Source organism: Dipodomys merriami, unplaced genomic scaffold (genome assembly GCF_024711535.1).
Source record: "Dipodomys merriami isolate MVZ:Mamm:240054 unplaced genomic scaffold, mDipMer1.0.p SCAF_4, whole genome shotgun sequence".
NCBI classification, from domain to species: domain Eukaryota; kingdom Metazoa; phylum Chordata; class Mammalia; order Rodentia; family Heteromyidae; genus Dipodomys; species Dipodomys merriami.
Genome location: NW_027205603.1, coordinates 65,838,578 through 65,855,967, shown reverse-complemented (window position 1 = coordinate 65,855,967; position 17,390 = coordinate 65,838,578). Strand labels below are relative to the sequence as shown.

General features: G+C 37.5%; 1 protein-coding gene across 11 annotated transcripts in view; it reads left to right on the top strand.

Annotated features, from left to right (window-relative positions):
• Ncald (neurocalcin delta) overlaps positions 1-17,390 on the top strand; it is a 373,688-nt gene that overhangs the window by 281,466 nt on the left and 74,832 nt on the right. The window contains exon 1 of one of the 11 annotated variants that reach the window (XM_069991162.1): positions 10,449-10,576. The exons of the other annotated variants lie outside the window; for them this stretch is intronic. The gene's annotated coding sequence lies outside the window, so the exon portion shown is untranslated. Of the gene's footprint in view, positions 1-10,448; positions 10,577-17,390 lie in introns of those variants that run through there. 11 annotated transcript variants of the gene reach the window in all.

The window sequence follows — 17,390 nt, the reverse complement described above, 5'->3', positions numbered from 1 at the left end:
ATAAACTATGTTAAGATTTTCAGGATGAGCATAGAAATAATTCACATTCTTCTTCTATGGTATAGATTAAGTCATTAAAGAAAGTTACTTGGTTTTTATGAAGCGTGCATTTCACACCTTTCAGGTAACAGAAATGAGGAACTTACAACTGAATTTTCAAGTGGCTAAAATTTTGGAAAGGAAGATATCTTAATCTGAAGCTTGGCTGTATCATGAACAAACTATTCTACGTAATCCTTAGTTTCTCTACCTATAAAATGGGGATAACTTCAGTACTTACAAGATTGCTGATATTTAAGGAAAAACTTTGGTACAGCTAACTAGTATTGTAGTCATTGACAAGCGTTGTTGAATTCTTCCCTGCTTGTAGTCTTCACTTGACTACATATTCCCAAAAGGTTTGTAACATTTGGAACATTGCCAGACTGCCCTCACCCCAACACCTCTCAATCAGTAACTGTAAATGCAAATCTGACATTTTAATGAAGAGGTCTTGAAAAAAATAGTTGTTATATGCAGTGCTTCATGCTGAAATGTGATCTTTTCCATTTCTGGGATCTGTATATCCACACTTACATGTGCACATGAAGATGGAGACTATCGACTTTGACACAACTTGTCAGGTTCATGGCTTGTAGTGGGAAAATAGGAGAAAGTAAAGGACATGGGCCACTAGCAAAACACACCCCATCAATACCGTGGGCTCAGAGCAATCATGTTCAAACTTCTTCCTTCTCTGAGAGTTACAGTGACATTGAAAACTTTGAACTTGCCTCAACAATTATATTCAGAGTAAGTTTCTTGTGAGCAATGTATTTCTGGATCAGTTTTTTAAAGTACAACCATCTGAATTCAGTCTTTTCAGAAAAAAAATATTTAGGCTTTTTACATTTAATGTGTTTATTGATGTGATATTAGTTTTATGTTATTTCTTATTGTGGTTTTCTGTTTGTTCTGATTTTCATTTGTTTTGGCTTTTAATCTTTCTGTGGGTTGTTAAACTTGTTTAGAATTCATTTTGATGTATCATTTTGATTTGTGTTTTAGAGAGTATGTCATCATACAGCCTTTTTGTTGGTTGCTCTGATATTACATTTCACATGCATAATTCATCACAGTCTGCTAATGACATGATTTTACCAGATTGAGGGACACACAGGAAGCTTTAAGTCTCTTGCATTGTCTTTCTACTACTCCTGTTTATAATAATTGTTATAACAATTTCAACTACCCTCTTTTACATGTATTTACATACTAGACAGTGTTATAATGACTATTACAAACATCAAACATAGTTTAGAAAATAAGAGGAGAAAGGGAAGATATTCACCTTTATTTTTGCTTACCATGTTCTCTCTTCCTTTGTGATGTTCCAAGTTTCCTTTGCATGGTTTCTTTGCCTGGAGATCTTCCTTTAGCCACTCTTTTGTATATGTTTTCAGGTGACAAATTACTTTGGTTTTCATTTATTTGAGAATATTTTGATGTCATCTTCATTCCTGAAGAATATTTTTGCTGAGTATAAGACTTTGGATTGAGTTATTTTCTGTCAGCAGTTGAACATGTGCTACTTCCTTATGGCCTCCTTGGTTTCTGATGAAAAATGTGCTGCCATTCAAATCATTTTTCTTAAATATACACATATTGTTCTTTTTACTGCTTTTGAGATTTTTTTCCCTTGGACTTCAGTCTTCAGAAATTTGCTTTTCAGAAAAAAAGTTTTAAGAAATATTTGCAGGTATGGATCTCACGTAACATTTTCTTATCTGAATCTATAATTTTTAATTATTGCACAATTTGGCAAGTTTTCAGGCATTATTTCCTTAATTTGCATAATTTTATCCCCTCCCTTTCAAGGACTCCAAGAATAGTAATGTTAGATCTTTTTTTTTTAATTTTATTTTATTTTATTTGAGAACATACTGTACAGAGGGGCTACAATTACATGGGCAGGATAATGCATACATTTCTTACCAAGCATTGCAGCCTCCTCCTTTGTTTACCCTTCACCTCCCTTCCCAGCCTCCCCCCTCCCCCCACCCAATTATACCCCCCCCCACACCGACATTGTAAAGCTGGTTTTGACATGACATTTTGTACTTCTCATTGTTGCAACGGGTCCACCTGAATCCTTAAACGACTTGTTTGTCCCCATCTCTGTTAGATCTTTTTATAGAAGCTGGGCACTTGTTTTTATACGTGTAATGTTACGCATAAAAGAAGAATGTGGTTCAAAGCTAACCCAGATCTACAAAAAAATAACCAGCACAAAAATCAAGCTGGAGACATGACTCAAGCAGTAACATGCCAAATAAAGAGTAAGCCAGCCAAACAATCAAACCAGCTGAGCAAATGTAAGGTCCTGAGTTCAAATCCTAGTCCTTATAGAGAAGAAATTCATATATAAAATATTGGCACTTAACTTTTTCATAATTTCCAAGTTTATTGTTTCTTTATCTTTGGAATTTAACAGTTTCTGTTCAAAAGTTTTTTGTTTCCTGTTCAACATTAATGTGATACCTTTTTCTTGCTGATTTAAAATTTTTGTCTTTATCTTTAGTTTTTAATCATTTGGTCATGATGTGTGAATTTTCTTTATAGTTATCCTGTTTAGGGTATTTAAGAGTGAGTGTGTGTGTGTGTGTGTGTGTGTGTGTGTGTGTGTGTGTGTGTGTGTGTGTGTGCGCGTGCGTGCGCGCGCTGCTCCTGGGACTTGAACTCGGGACCTAGGTGCTATTCCTTAGCTTTTTGTTGCTCAAGGCTTCACTCTTTGAGCCACAACTCAACATCTGGCTTTTTGCTGATTAATTGGAGATAAGAGTCTCATGAACTTTTATGCCCAGACTGGCTTTGAACTTTAATCCTGAGATCTCAGCCTGCTACATAGCTAAAATTATAAGCATGAGCCACTGATGCCCAGTAAGATTTCTTAAATCTATTATTTCTCTTGTAACTTTTAGGGAATTTCACAGTTGATTTAAATATCATGTCTCAAACATCTCAATTCTTATCTCTACTTGCTATTCTTTACTTTCATTATAATTTTGTCTAAATCTTGCCAATGATCTGTCTTTCCTTTTGCTAAATTTCTCTTTGCATATTGTCTTCTGTGCTCTCAAACCCATCTATCCTGTTCTTACTTTCAATTAAATTTTCAGTTATTTAATTTTAATATGCTCTTTTATTTTTTTAGCTGTAGATTTCTCCATCCTATTTGTTCCCCTTGTATTTATTTTACAGTGTCTGTCTGATAACTACAGGAAATGAATAACCTATCAGTTGACCTACTGTTTTCATCATAGATGTTTGCTAGTTAGATTTGTCTCTTGGCATGCTAGTGAGTTTGGATGATTTGGAAATAGTAAATGAAAAAATTTGGAGCCCCTGGATGGTGTCATCTTCCTCATAAAGGGCTTATTTCCTGTCTAAGGTAATTATACTGGGAGCCAATTACCTTGACAAAATAGTGATTGTAATTATTTTAAGATGGTTTGGGCTTTTGTGAGGCCTTATTTTATTTCCTGTCTTTTTTTTAATGGATTTAATCTTTCATTTATGGGATTGAGCACTTAAGATGTTTACCAGGCTCTAACTCCTTGGAGGATCCTAAACTCTAATTTGTCTCTCTCTGAAACAGCTAGACTGCTAAATTATGCCTTTGTATGTTTAGCCTCTTCTCTGCACTTTGGTGCATTACACCTTGCCCTTTCATCTTATGCCATTTAGGAATTGGCACGTGTTTCAAGGGAAAAACAGTGCACACTTCTTGTCTGTTTCTGTCTTTCTCTCTTAACCAGGATCTCAGACCTTCAAGTCCTGAGTGCTTTTAAGATTCATACAATTTTTGTCTCTTCAGTCTCTGAAAACACTAAAAATCTCACACCATTAAAAAATTATCCAATTATATTTTTAAAAAAAACAGTAGATACGGTTGAGTTCCTAACTAGATGTTTATTTCATCCAAAATTCACAGTTGAACTCCTAATCCCAAACGATGGCATTATTAGGTGGGCCTTTTCAGAAACAGCTCCGTCAGAACCCCTAGAATGGATTAGGGCCCTTATAAAAGAGGTCCTGCATCTATGTGTAGAAAACTAAAATTGGATCCCTGTTTGTCATGCACCAATGCCATGCACCAATATCAATTCAAATTGGAACAAAGACAACTTTGAGACTACTGTAAGGTAGAGTAGGAGAAACTTTAGAACTTATAGGAATACGCAGGAACTTCATGAAAAAAGTCCCAGGGGCTACGAGCTCCAGTGGCACAATCAGTGCATGGGGCAGAGAAAATAGGAGAGAGATATGACAAATGAGATTATATCACAATAAAAAGTTTCTGCACAGCAAAGGACTTAGTTATTAAACTAGAAGCATTCTACAAACTAGGAAACAGGCCCTCCCAGGACACCAAATCTGATGGCATCTTGGTCAATTTCCCAGCTTTCGAATTGTGAGAAATAAACTTCTGTGGCTCATGTGCCTCCCAGTTAATGGAATTTTGTTATATAGCAAACCAAACAGTCTAAGATATTCAATATATTTTTCTTTTATCTGAAATCTTGGCACTTGAATTATTTCGAATTTTGCTACTCTTGGAGGTTTCCCAACCACTTTTAAAGAATATATCAAGCAGAAAATAGAAGTCATCTAAGTCTATGACTAAATGTTGGATTTTAATAATGTTGGCATAGGGTTGTGTGTTGTTTTGTTTTGCCTCTAACAGAGCTTGAACTCAGAGCCCAATACCCTCATTCAACTTGCTTTCTCATAGCAGGTACTCCACCGATTGAGCTGCCTGCCCAGATGGACTTTAAACCATAATCCTCCAGATCTCAGCCTCCTTAGTAACTAGGATAGTATAGTAGCTAGGAGTATAGGATGTGTCCAGCTACATTTGGCATAGTTTTATTTAAGGTGATTTATAGTTTTACTTTGCTTACTATCCTTGGTTCATATTTCCATGTTTATTTTTTTTCTTGCCGTATTACTTCTTAGGGCAAAGCTAGATTATGATATTTAGAATTTCTAGATGCAGAAAAGTTCCAAAATAAACAAAACAAATCCAAGTCCTTCTAAAAATATATCAAGTGTAAATTATTTCCAAATTTTTGTGGAGTTAGGCTTCCTGATATGAATTCCAGTGCTGATATGTATTTAGGTAGGCAAGTAACTTAACCTATGTTTTGATTTCTCTAATTGTGAAATGTTGAAAAGAATAATACCAGCTTCATAGATACCATAGTGAATGACTTATTCTATGAAAAGTACTTAGAATAATGTTCCACATACAGCAAGTACTTAACATCAGTTAAAGTAAATTATTGTCTAGGACCAACAGCAATAATCACAAATCATATCAACATCTATATGTATACTTGTCATAAACATTCAGGATTCAGTAATAATAAATTTAAATTTACCTGAATCCATCCATTGCTAAATGATTTTGTAAATAAGTCAACTTTTTTGTTTTCTTTCTTTCTTCCTGGCCTTTTGTGTGTGTGTGTGTGTGTGTGTGTGAGAGAGAGAGAGAGAGAGAGAGAGAGAGAGAGTGTGTGTGTGTGTGTGTGTGTGTGTGTGTGTGTGTGTTGAGGATGGAGTCTTGAAAGCCTTTTCCTTCTCTGTTAGTAGGAAGGAAAAGAAATCATTTCTTTCTATTGTTTAGAAAGTCTTTTCCAATGAGCTATTCAACATGGGTTGAGCACTCATCGTATCTGGGCCCTGTGTTAATCATAGGGTTTTAGAGATGAAAAAAATCCCATCCTTTCTCTGAAAGGTCTTCATAGATTTATCAGTCAGTAAGATAAACAAGAAATGACACAAATATTCGAGTCCTATACTCTTGGACAGAGACCAGACTTTTAGAATAAATCCATTTTATGATTGTCTCAACAACCTTAGAGTGTAGTCACAGTGGCTCAGAGCACTTCAAACAAACAAACAAACAAACAATTTGCCCAAGGTCCTATCATAAGAGATAAGATTTGAACCAGGGAACTCCGAAAAATAGATCCAGGGCTCTCCCATTAATGTTAAGGCAGAGGAGACAGCAATATCTCTACCTAGATACCTTGAAAAAAACAGGCTGGCCGGGCACCAGTGGCTCATGCCTGTAATCCTAGCTATTCAGGAGGCTGAAATCTGAGGATCACAGTTCAAAGCCAGCCCAGACAGGAAAGTGCGTGAAACTCTTATCTCCAATAAACCACCAGAGAACTGGAAGTGGGACTGTAGCTCAAGTGGTAGAGTGCTAGCCTTGAGCTGAAAAGCTGAGGGACAGTGCTCAGGCCCAGAGTTCAAGGCCCATGACCAACAACAACAACAAAAAAAAGGCTGCTAACTGCCTATTCTTGATCCTGTTAGTTCAAGTGTGGCCTTCGCCAATTATTTCTGGCAAAGCAGTCAGATTAATAATAATACACAGACCAGATGCTGCTTATACCAGGTGAAAGTAATGGTGGAGAACTTTTTTGAATGGATAATTTTACATTTGATGAATCATTTTCACCTTAAAAATATGACCTCATTTAGGTTATATTTGCTGTTTTCGATGTGGTGGGCTGTCATTGGAGAAGGAGCTTATATATACTTCAAATGATGCTTTCAACTGCATTTGGATTAATTAGTCAATTTGATAGAAACTTGAGTTCTAAAGAAAACAGCATTATGGTTTAACTCTGCAGAAGACTGTTAGTCCTGGTTTGTAAGTGGAATCTCTAGGTCAAATTGTTTGCAAGAGGAAATTAATGATGACAAATTAGAAGCAGATTATAGAACTTAGTTCACCCATTATTCTTTTTCTTTCTTTTTAGCAGTACTAGGGTTTGAACTCAGGGCCTCAGCTTGCTAGATAGGTGCTCTATACCCAGCCACATCCTCCAGACCAGCTTTCATTTTGAAGTCCATTCACTAATTAATTTATTAGACGTTTAAACCTAATTCAGTATATATTAAAACATACTTAATTAAAATATTATATGATTCTAACTATGCACTGGAATTATGGCTCCCGTGGTAGAATGCCTGCCAAATAAGCATGAGGTTCTGAGTTTAGAAATTTTAGAGCTGAAACTTCCTGTTTCAGGGGGCCTCCCCTAGTGGCAGAGGGTGGCTCTGCAGTTTTACTCTGGGATGCTAAAGCTTCGGAGAGGCAGAAGAGGCGCCATTCAACCATGGATTGGAGCTGGGCGCTGGTGGCTCACGCCTGTAATCCTAGCTACTCAGGAGGCTGAGATCTGAGGATCGCGGTTCAAAGCCAGCCCGGGCAGGAGAGACTGTGAGACTCCTATCTCCAATAAACCACCAGAAAACTGGAAGTGGCGCTGTAGCTCAAGTGGTAGAGCACTAGCCTTGAGCTGAAGAGCTGAGGGACAGCGCCCAGGCCCAGAGTTCAAGCCCCACGACCGACAAAAAAAAAAAAAAAAAAAAAAAAAAAAAAAAAAAAAATCAACCATGGATTGGGAGCCAGAGACAGCTGAGAGACCTTGAGGCCCAGGATGTCTAGGAGGATACACTTTCTCTAACCTCTTCTAGACTCCAGCCCCTAGGTCTATAATGTATACTTCTGAATGGAGGTGTGGGGGTGGAAACAAAACTAGAACTAGAACAAAAATGTATGAATTGTGACGAAGTGTGAAATCTTTCCCTTAGACAGATATCAGAGTCCATTGTCCCCACCCAAACAAGTAAATTCCCAACTTTCATTCATCTGCAATTAGAAGAGCAGAGTTCTTTGTTGTTTTGTTTGTCTGTTTGTTTCTCTTGCTAGTCTTGGGGGTTGAACTCTGGGCCTGGGCACTGTCCTGGTCTTCTTTTGGCTCAAGGCTAGCACTGTACCATTTGAGCGACTGCTCTGCTTCTGTTTTTTTTCTGTTATTAATTGGAGATCAGAGTCTCACAGACTTTCTTGCCTGAGCTGGCTTCAAACAGCAATCCTCTGATCTCAGCCTCCTGAGTAGCTAGGATTACAGGAGTGAGCCACCGGCACCCAGCTTGAGTTCTTTGTAGTTTGATTTTACAGTGCTGTAGCTAATAGCATCCAGAAAATAACTTCTCTAAGAAAACTCTACTTCACTAAGGAAGAAGAAAGGAAGGTGGAAAGGGAACCTTTATAGTCAAACAGATTGGAAAATAGTCTTGTCATTAAAGAAGTGATTCCGAGTCCACTGAAGAGATGTCATTCTAAAGTGACACCAACATAATCTGCCCATCTGCCATAGCTTCCATCTGTATTTTGTAACAACCCAGAGCTATTCTCTAAACATATGTACATAGATATATACATATATGTATTTCCATATGTGTATATATACATATATATGCTTATATGTGTGTGTGCGCACAATATAATCATAGCATGTAAGGATCCTTAGAGCTTTTTTAGAGAAATGTTTTCTTTTCTTCTTCCTTGACTTTTAGCTCTGTCCTTTGAGTAGTCATGCTTTTTCATCTTTTCTGTTCTTTTTGATGCTGTTGGGGTTTGAACCCAGAACCTCACACTGGCAAAGCACAAGTGCTCCAGAGCCACACCCCAGCCCTTATAGCTTTAGTTAGTTTTCAGGTATGGTCGCCTGGGCTGACCTCAGACCTCTTTCCAAGTAGCTGGGATCATAGGTCTGTACCATTGCATCAGCCCTGAAAGGCTAGACATTTCCTTAATGTCTTTTCTTAAAGTCTTTTTCAGAAGGCTTTCCAATGAGTTTCATTAAATGTATTTACTTAACTTCCTGTTCACTAAGAAGGAGAATTGTACAGTATAGCATGTATAGAAGGCCAAAAGAAAGCGAGAGTGTTCCTAAACGAAATGAAGCTGAAGGTGGAAAACAGATAAGACCATCCTTCTAGCTTGCTCTTCTAGGCTTTCATTTAATTGGCATTTGTGGGGCACTAACCCATTTACATGGTGCTGAACACCAGCAAAGGGTAGAGATTGGAATATTTGAGAGAGAAGGACATGCCAGAGGTTTTGGCTTAATCACATTTACTTCAATGTAGTGCTGTGCTGAAAGTGTTAGGGCATCATTTCTACATATACATTTTACAATGCACTGCTATGGTATTTCTCCCTCCAACTTAGTCTCAGGCTCATCATCTGATTCCTTGACAACCTTAGTGTGGGCCCAGTGCATCCATGTGATTCTTCCATAGTTAGAAAAAATATCTTTTGAACCAAGTACCAGTGGCTCATGCCACTCAGGAGGCTGAGCTCTGAGGATCACAGTTCAAAGTCAGCCTGGGCAGAAAAGTCTGTGAGACTCTTATCTCCAATAAAACTGCTCAGAAAGAACAGGAAGTAGCTTAAGTGGTAGAGTGCAACCATTGAGCACAAAGAGGCTCAGGACATGCGCAGGTCCTGAGTTCAAGCCCCAGGACCATCAAAAATAAATAAATCTTTTTGGGTGATATTGTCCAAAAAGAAATGTGCTCATTAGCTAACTTATGAAATGGTAATCCCTTCATAGTAACAATAAAATCCCATTATAGTAACAATAAAAAATTTCCTTTTAAAAATATCTTTTCGTAGAATGAATTTGATCAAATGGATGTTGTAAATGTCACAATAATTAGCTCATTTTAATAACATTTTTTTGTCTGTGTGCCTGTACTGGGCCGCTCAGGACCTCATGCTCTTGCTTGTTTTTTTTATCCTCCCCTTTTTTTCCTCATTGCTGGTGCTCTACCACTTTAATCACACTTCCATTGCTGTTTTTTAGTTTTTTAAAATTTATTAATTAGAAATAAGAGTTCTGTTCAGTTTTCTGTCCACCTTGGTTTTGAACCACAGATCTCAACCTCAGATCTCAACCTCCTAAATAGCTATGATTATAGGCATTATCCATCAGCACCTGGCTGACAGTTTTGAGTTTTTTTTTAAATATCTATTAACTCTACTTCAGGTTCTGTTTTTCTTCATTTGATTACAAATAAATTGAACTAGCTAAGAAAAAATACCTCCAGAATTTTTCTGGTTTCTTTCCTTTGGTGCTGAAGAGATAGATGCAGAGAAGTAGACAGACAGTCAGTCAGACAGACAGACATTTGATACTGGTAATAGTAAGATCAATGGGAACTTCCGAATATCGTGCATCTTCCTGTAAGCAACTGTAAAGAAAGATGCTGAAGCTTTAAAGAAGAAAGTTGTAAGCAATTCTGAGTCACAACTTTGGGGATTGACATTGTCATTGTCAAGAACTGTGGGTGATGTCTGTGTACTGTGAGTATACACACACACACACACACACATACACACACACACACACACACACACACACACACACACACACACACACACACACACACACACACACACCACAGTGACAGATGACCTATTGAAATAATTTCAGAGCCGTTCTGTGGTTGCTACGACAACCAATGCTCTCTTGGCTTTTATCTGGCCATGTGACAGAGACTTTGACGTCAGCTAGAGGCAGAGTCTGTGGCTGAGTCCACACAGCCAAAGGCTTGGGAGAATCTGGTAGATGCTGGCCGCTGCTGCTGCCGCTGCTGCTGCTGCTGCTGTTGCTTCCCAGGGGCTGTGGAGCATGGACTGCTAAACCCTGCCCTTCTGTGTGAGGTAATGAGTTTGCTTTGTGTACTATAGTTAGGTGTTTTTATAGCTCATGTGGTTTTCTCCTCTCTTATCTTCTGCAAGTTTGTCTTCATGAGCAATTCTTGTTAGACCCAGCAAAGAATGTGAAACAGCTCCTAGTCATGAATTTTGTGCAAAGGCTATGGAATTTGGTTAAATTGGGATTAATGTTCCGTGAAGGAGGTTAAAATGTAATTGCTATTCTTGCTCAACACTTGCTAATGTAACCTCATTTAAAGATACAGACTTGTCACTTGAGCCCAGTGTGCTCTTGTGAATTCCAGGAATCTTTCCTTTAGTATTGTTTGGGATTTAAAAGTCCAGCATTTCTTAGTGTGTAACTAACTTTTTCCGTTTTGCAATTGCTTCCTGCTTCTGAATCAGCCAAGAACAGTTAGGAATTTGCTTTCTAGCTTGTTCGTAAACTCATTATTAGCAACAATGCGGAGAGTGAGCAAGAACATTAGACTCAAAGTTGGAATTTTTCTGTAAATAAGACCTTGGCATTCTGAAAATACTGGAGAAAACTGTCAACAGTTTCCTGTTTAGAGAAAAATAATTCAGAGCATGCCATGGAAGCTGGGATGGAATCTTTACATGCAGTGTGCATGGAGTTGCGTTTTGGCTGTGAGAGAAAAGTACACATTTTCAGTGCCCTCTCCTGCAAATAGGTCTGTGAAGAGAATGTCATTCGATAGTCTTTTAATAAGGACCCCTGCAAGCTGTTTTTTTTAATTAAAGTAATTATCCAGGGAAGAAAACAATAGACTTGAAACTAAATATGTCATTGATACAAGGTCTACTTCAACTCAGACTTAGTCACTGAAAATTTGGATTAGATCTTAGGTGAATAATTTGGTAACTGTGGTTAGTAGGGTTTTTTCACTCGTTATTCCTACAATATACTTCAGATTGTTTTATTTGCATTGATATAGTTTATTTCCTTTCCAAGTTTAGTAATTCAGAATTTGCTTTCATTGCACACGAAGTTGGACTGTTTTGTAGCATAGAATTCAATGAAAACCTCTGGTATTGAAGTTAATGGAAGCATAGATTTATAACCACATTTCTATTTCTTATAGATTTAACAGGAAAAATGCAAATTTTAACATACCAGATGTAATATAGATAGTAATTTTACAAGGAAAAAACAGGCTTAACTATATATATATATATATATATATATATATATATGGACCTATTGATGGTGCATGAAGTATATCTCAATTCAATATAACAACATATTGGTTTTGTTTTTATGTTCTTTATAGTTTCAACATACTGATGGTTATTTATTTATTTATTTTATGGGAATTTTGAACAGTGTGAAGTGAATAATTATGGCTATATTAATAGTTTCTTAATAGCTTTCTATGAGTGGCTCTTCATTTAGCTTGCTGGTGTTCAGTGTGTCTATTTTGGTCAGAACCTCCATGGAGGATTTTTCCAAAAATCAAATGCACTATCATTCTCAACACATCAACTGCGACACCATCTCATCACTTAATTGATCCTGTAATTATAATAACCCAAAGGGCCTATTTTAACACCCCTTAAAATATGTTAATTGCTGTGTAACATTTTAATTGACCATGGAGAGGACCAGTTAGTGCCATCATTAAAAGCACCATGGATGATGGGGTGCACTTCGATGCTTCCTTCTTTTACTCAAACTATGGTATTGTCATGATAGTTTTTCTTAAGTGTTCCCTCTGTGTTTTAAAATGAAGTCATAAGATGACTACTATATTCCTCTTACAGATTGAATTTCAATGCTATAAAATATAACAGACTAATGCAGTGTTAATGGCAAAATGTCAATGATGTGGTCTATAGAAAGCAAGCTATGCTATGAAAGCTGAGATATCTCTAGTCTACAGGTCTTCGCCCATGGCAAAAAAAGAAAAAGAAAAATTGGCTCTTCTTAGAATAATTCATTTACAGCAACAAGATTATGCTGATGTCAAAGTCAAGTTTGTTTGAGCTTCAACAAATTCTGGTAAGGAATGATTAGAAACCTGGCTGTTGCCTTGTGTATAGTTTCGGGGATTCTTAACCTTTTGGGTGCCATAAGCCTCTTTGGCAGCCTGGTGAAACCTATAGACTCCTTCAAGAGTGAGGTTTTTAAAATAAGCCATGCAGAATTTCAAGGGAAATCAATTTTATCCAAAAACATGAGCCAATTTTTATAGCAATTCTGATGTGTACATTATTAATAATACATTATTAAATAGTACAGGTACATTATTAATAATGCATTATCAAATAGTACAAACTAGCAGCAGGGGCAACAGCTGCCATAGTTTGGAAGTCCTGGTGTGCATACATGGTATTTTGAGATGGAGTTGGTATAATAAGTGTAACATGATGCGAAAATATCAGTGGTTTCTCTTGGCAACAATATCATAGACATCATGGTTTGGTTTAGTATTAATTGAAATTAATACTAAATTTCAGTTTGAGGTTGTGAAAACCAGAATGTAATTTTTTGCCAGCCAAGTTCACTGAGTTCTCTTGAATTCTGTCTGTCCCTGAGCTAAATGATAGGAGAGTCTGTGACACCAAAAGGTTATAGAACTACTTACTGGACAATATCCAGAATGTCATTTCCATATTCAGATAGGATTTTATTCTCCCAGGGTGTGAATTTCCAGAACTCACCAAATCCTGTGGGAAACGGATGTCACGTTCATACACTAATTGTCACTCTCCCTTATTTTCCTCCCAGAGCTTCAAAGCAGACCCATATTACCTGCACCAGGAAACTCTTACCTGGCTAGAAAAGGGTTAAGAGGAAAACCTAGAGTGTTTATGCATGTGCTGTTTACAAAGGGACCTTTATGCACTCAGGGAAGATAAGCAAGTAGTTCTTAAATGAAGAATGCTGGATGTTATATGAGATCGTGGCTGAAGAAACACTCTAGAAGGTACTTTGTGTGCAAACACATTTGAAGAGAAGAACATTAAAGACCTACCTATGACTTCATAGCTTAATGTAAGGCACACACACACACACACACACACACACACACACACACACACGCATGCATGTGTGTGTTGACAAATTGTAGTGTTCATTCCATTTACTTCACATTTATCTGACAGAGGTCTCCAAGCTAAAACATAGTCATCATACAGTGGGAAATGGAGACACCTCCTAAGAAATCTGAGTGTAATACCTTAATTGGACTTAGAGGATATTTTAGATCCATGGCAGGAGGTGTTCATGTATGACATACATAAAAGTAATGGCCTCATTCCTCACCTCATTTTAAATGTGCAGAAGATATTGCCAGATTTTTCTTTCCACACAACTGGGGGAACTCTGCATCCGCTGACTGTGTTTCGAACGTTCCAAGTCATCCTTCTATTACATCAGCGCCATCATCCCCGCATCGCGTAAGAGAACAGGAAGTATGACATTTTACACAAGCTGTTGTTTAAACCCAACCCAAATCCTTCACATTTGAAATGGAGGCTTAGCAATTTTTCTTCATGTTGTTCTCAGAGGGATTATGAAAGAGGATGTTCTCAAACATTTCTTACTTTGTGGATTAGGAACGAACACCTGCTTTGGAGACTCTGGGTCTCTGTAGCAACCTGATAAAGAAACTTGGGAAAACTTTAACTAATCTCTCACTCCCTGACTGTATACTTTCCTTCTTGATAGTAGCTGGCTGAAACTTTCTGTTCAGAAAGGAATGTGTCATTATTTTCTTTTTATGAAATTAACTTATTTAAATGGTGCCTCATGATGAAAATCCAACTAGAAACAACATTCCAAAATAATGCAGCAACTTTTATTGTTTCCAGAAGTGATACCATGAAAGTCAGTGCTCATTGAGACTTTGAGATAAAATTTATGTGATAAATATTTAAATTCACTGGAGCCACAGTTTCCAAACTAAAAGCAGCCTGTTCTCTGTGGCTAAATTTAGGGGATTTTTTTAAAAGAATATATACCTATAAATACCTTGAATTAAAGACACAGCATCTCTTTAAAGTTTCTTTTATGTTAATGTAAAACAGAATATGCTCAGATCACAATGAAATCTTACATTTGATTTATAGGAAAAAAAATCTCTAGTCTGAAAGATGTTATATAGCTGCTTCCTGTCTTTTTTTTTTTTTTTTTGGTCGGTTGTGGTGCTTGAACTCTCGGCCTGGGCACTGTCCCTCAGCTCTTCAGCTCAAGGCAAGAGCTCTACGGCTTGAGCTACAATGCCACTTCAGTTTTTTAGTGGTTTATTGGAGATAAGAGTCTCACAGACTTTCCTGCCTGGACTGGCTTTGAACTGTGATCCTCAAATCCAGCCTCCTGAGTAGCTAGGATTATAGGCATGAGCCACCGGTGCCCAGCTTTGCTTCCTGTCTTAAGGAGAGGATTGTCCATGTTTTCTGAATTTTTTCCCCCAGAAACTCCAGGAAAACCAAAGGCTATATACATTACTTGTATGCAAGAATGGATTTTTAAATGATGACATTGGAGTTTCTTTGCTGTCATACATATAAAGCCACCTTTTAGAGGTAAATGTCAAGAAGAATGCTGTGTTCTTTGGCTGTTTACTCAGCAGACTCACACAGACTCTCATATGATTCATACAAGTAAAACCACCATCAGTTTTGTGACGACCATATTTACAACATCCTCTTGGAGATATAATAAAAAAAAATAGCATTCCACTGAAATGATCCCATCCTACCTTTCCCAAGTCTTACTGTGGATCAGGCTCAGCCTGATCACCCATTCAGAAAACACTTATTAACTGCCTGCTGCATCCACAGTGTTATTATCAGGCGTTTTGAGTTCCACACTAATGCAACCCTTGAGTGACATCTACCATTGGTAGGTATCAGAGATATCTAACGAGGTAGAACCCTAGTTACTTTGAGAGATTCTGACTTTTGTCTGCATGAGCTTTTCCTCATTCTGATTTTGGTGTACCCAGTAAGTTTTTAGTACCTACTATATACCTAATACTAGATTAGACACTAGAGATGCTATGAGGAACAAGGTGGACAAGATTTCTGTCATGGAACTTGCTGTGTAGGGAATACCTTTGTGTAACAGCAACCAGGGTTCAGTAGCCATGCTGATCTCTTAGTAAAAAGGAGAGTTTTTTACTAAAAAGAAGAAAGAAAACAAGGAAAAACACGTCAGAACAAGGAGGCAACCTGATAACCATTCGATTCTACACCAGACTCATAGCTCAGAAGAGGCATTTCAGCTAGCAAACCACGGCCCACATTTGTGAGCCATCTCTTCCTACCAGTGACAGGGACTCTGGGTTAGTATGCCCAGTCCTATTCCTAGGGGGCCAAAGGCTGTCCTCTCATTCAGAATATAAATGAGACTGCACAGACTGGTTTAGAGAATGAATTTCATTTATGCCAGCACCCTATGTCATGCAAATAATGAGAACCATCTCTTTTTTTTCTTTAAGCAATGCTTACATTAGTGCCCAAGTATCTCTCCCATTTTTCCCGTATTAATCTAACTGAGATAGGCTCAGTGCTATATTAAATGAGCCTTAATTCTGATGGTATTAGGAATTCAGTTCTGTCCATTTTTCACTTGTTCACAAAAGAGGTTGTAGAAAAGAGCTCTGTTTTACACAATCATCCAGGGACTTAGGTTCCTAATATCTAGTTAAACTGATTGGAGTGCACCACCTCCAAGGGGTTCTTTACTAGAATCTCTGAGCCATAGTTACCGAAGTTACAGTTAGATTTTTCAAATTCTGTTAGTGATGCCTCCAGCATCCTCCCCCGCGGAAGAAGCAGTGCTGGAGTTGGAAGATGTGTGTCTCTGCTGTTCAAGCAACTAATATGTAGGAAGCTACATAGTCCTCTCTGGTCCTTTCAAAATAATGTGTTTTTTTTTTACAACATCCCAGTTTTTGAAACAAGGAACAAAGACACAGAAAGTTTAAACAAGCCTTCTGTGTTTTACACACACACACACACACACACACACACACACACACACACACACGTATGTGTATATGTATATAATGGATCTCTAGATGTTTAGTTCCATAATTCTTGCTCTTCATTCACTATGCTATATTACTCTTCAAGTTAGAATACATTGCCATGTCTCTAGATGTAGTAATAGTGTATATTGTTGAACAATGTAATATTCCAAAATGGGCATACAATCATTTCCATTCTGACTTGCTCTTGTAGAATGTCGGTCCCCATTAAAGGATGGAGTCTAACTATCTACTGCTCTTTAAACCGAATGAATTTGTGATTGGCCTCACTGATAGAGTACAGTGGAAATGATGTTGGATGCTTTTCTAGGCTAGATCACAAAAAGTCTTAGGCTATCTTTGTTTATCTCATGCCTGACATTTTTCCTTGGAACCCAGCCATCATGTTATGAAGAGGTCCAGAAACACCAATGGCTCCAGTTAGGGCTAAGGCAACATCTACCAGATATGTGAATCTATAGAGATTCCACTGTCTCCCTTATCTCTCTGGATGCTGGACAGATATAGATGAGCACGCCCTGATGAGCTCTTGCTTAATGTGCACATTTATGAATAAAATAGAAGTTGTTATTTGAAGCCTGTAAGATCTTAGTTAACTGGTAACTAAACCTAGTGAAATACCTCTATAGAAGAATAACCTTCAGGTACATATTGATTAAATAGGCGTATGGGCTTCTAAAGACCTCACCTAACTTAAAATAATTTCTGAAATAAAATATATGTCAGTTAGCAATGAAATTATAATGAACTCCAGAAATATAACCTGCTTGTAGATTTGAAATAGCAACCTACTTACTAATGCT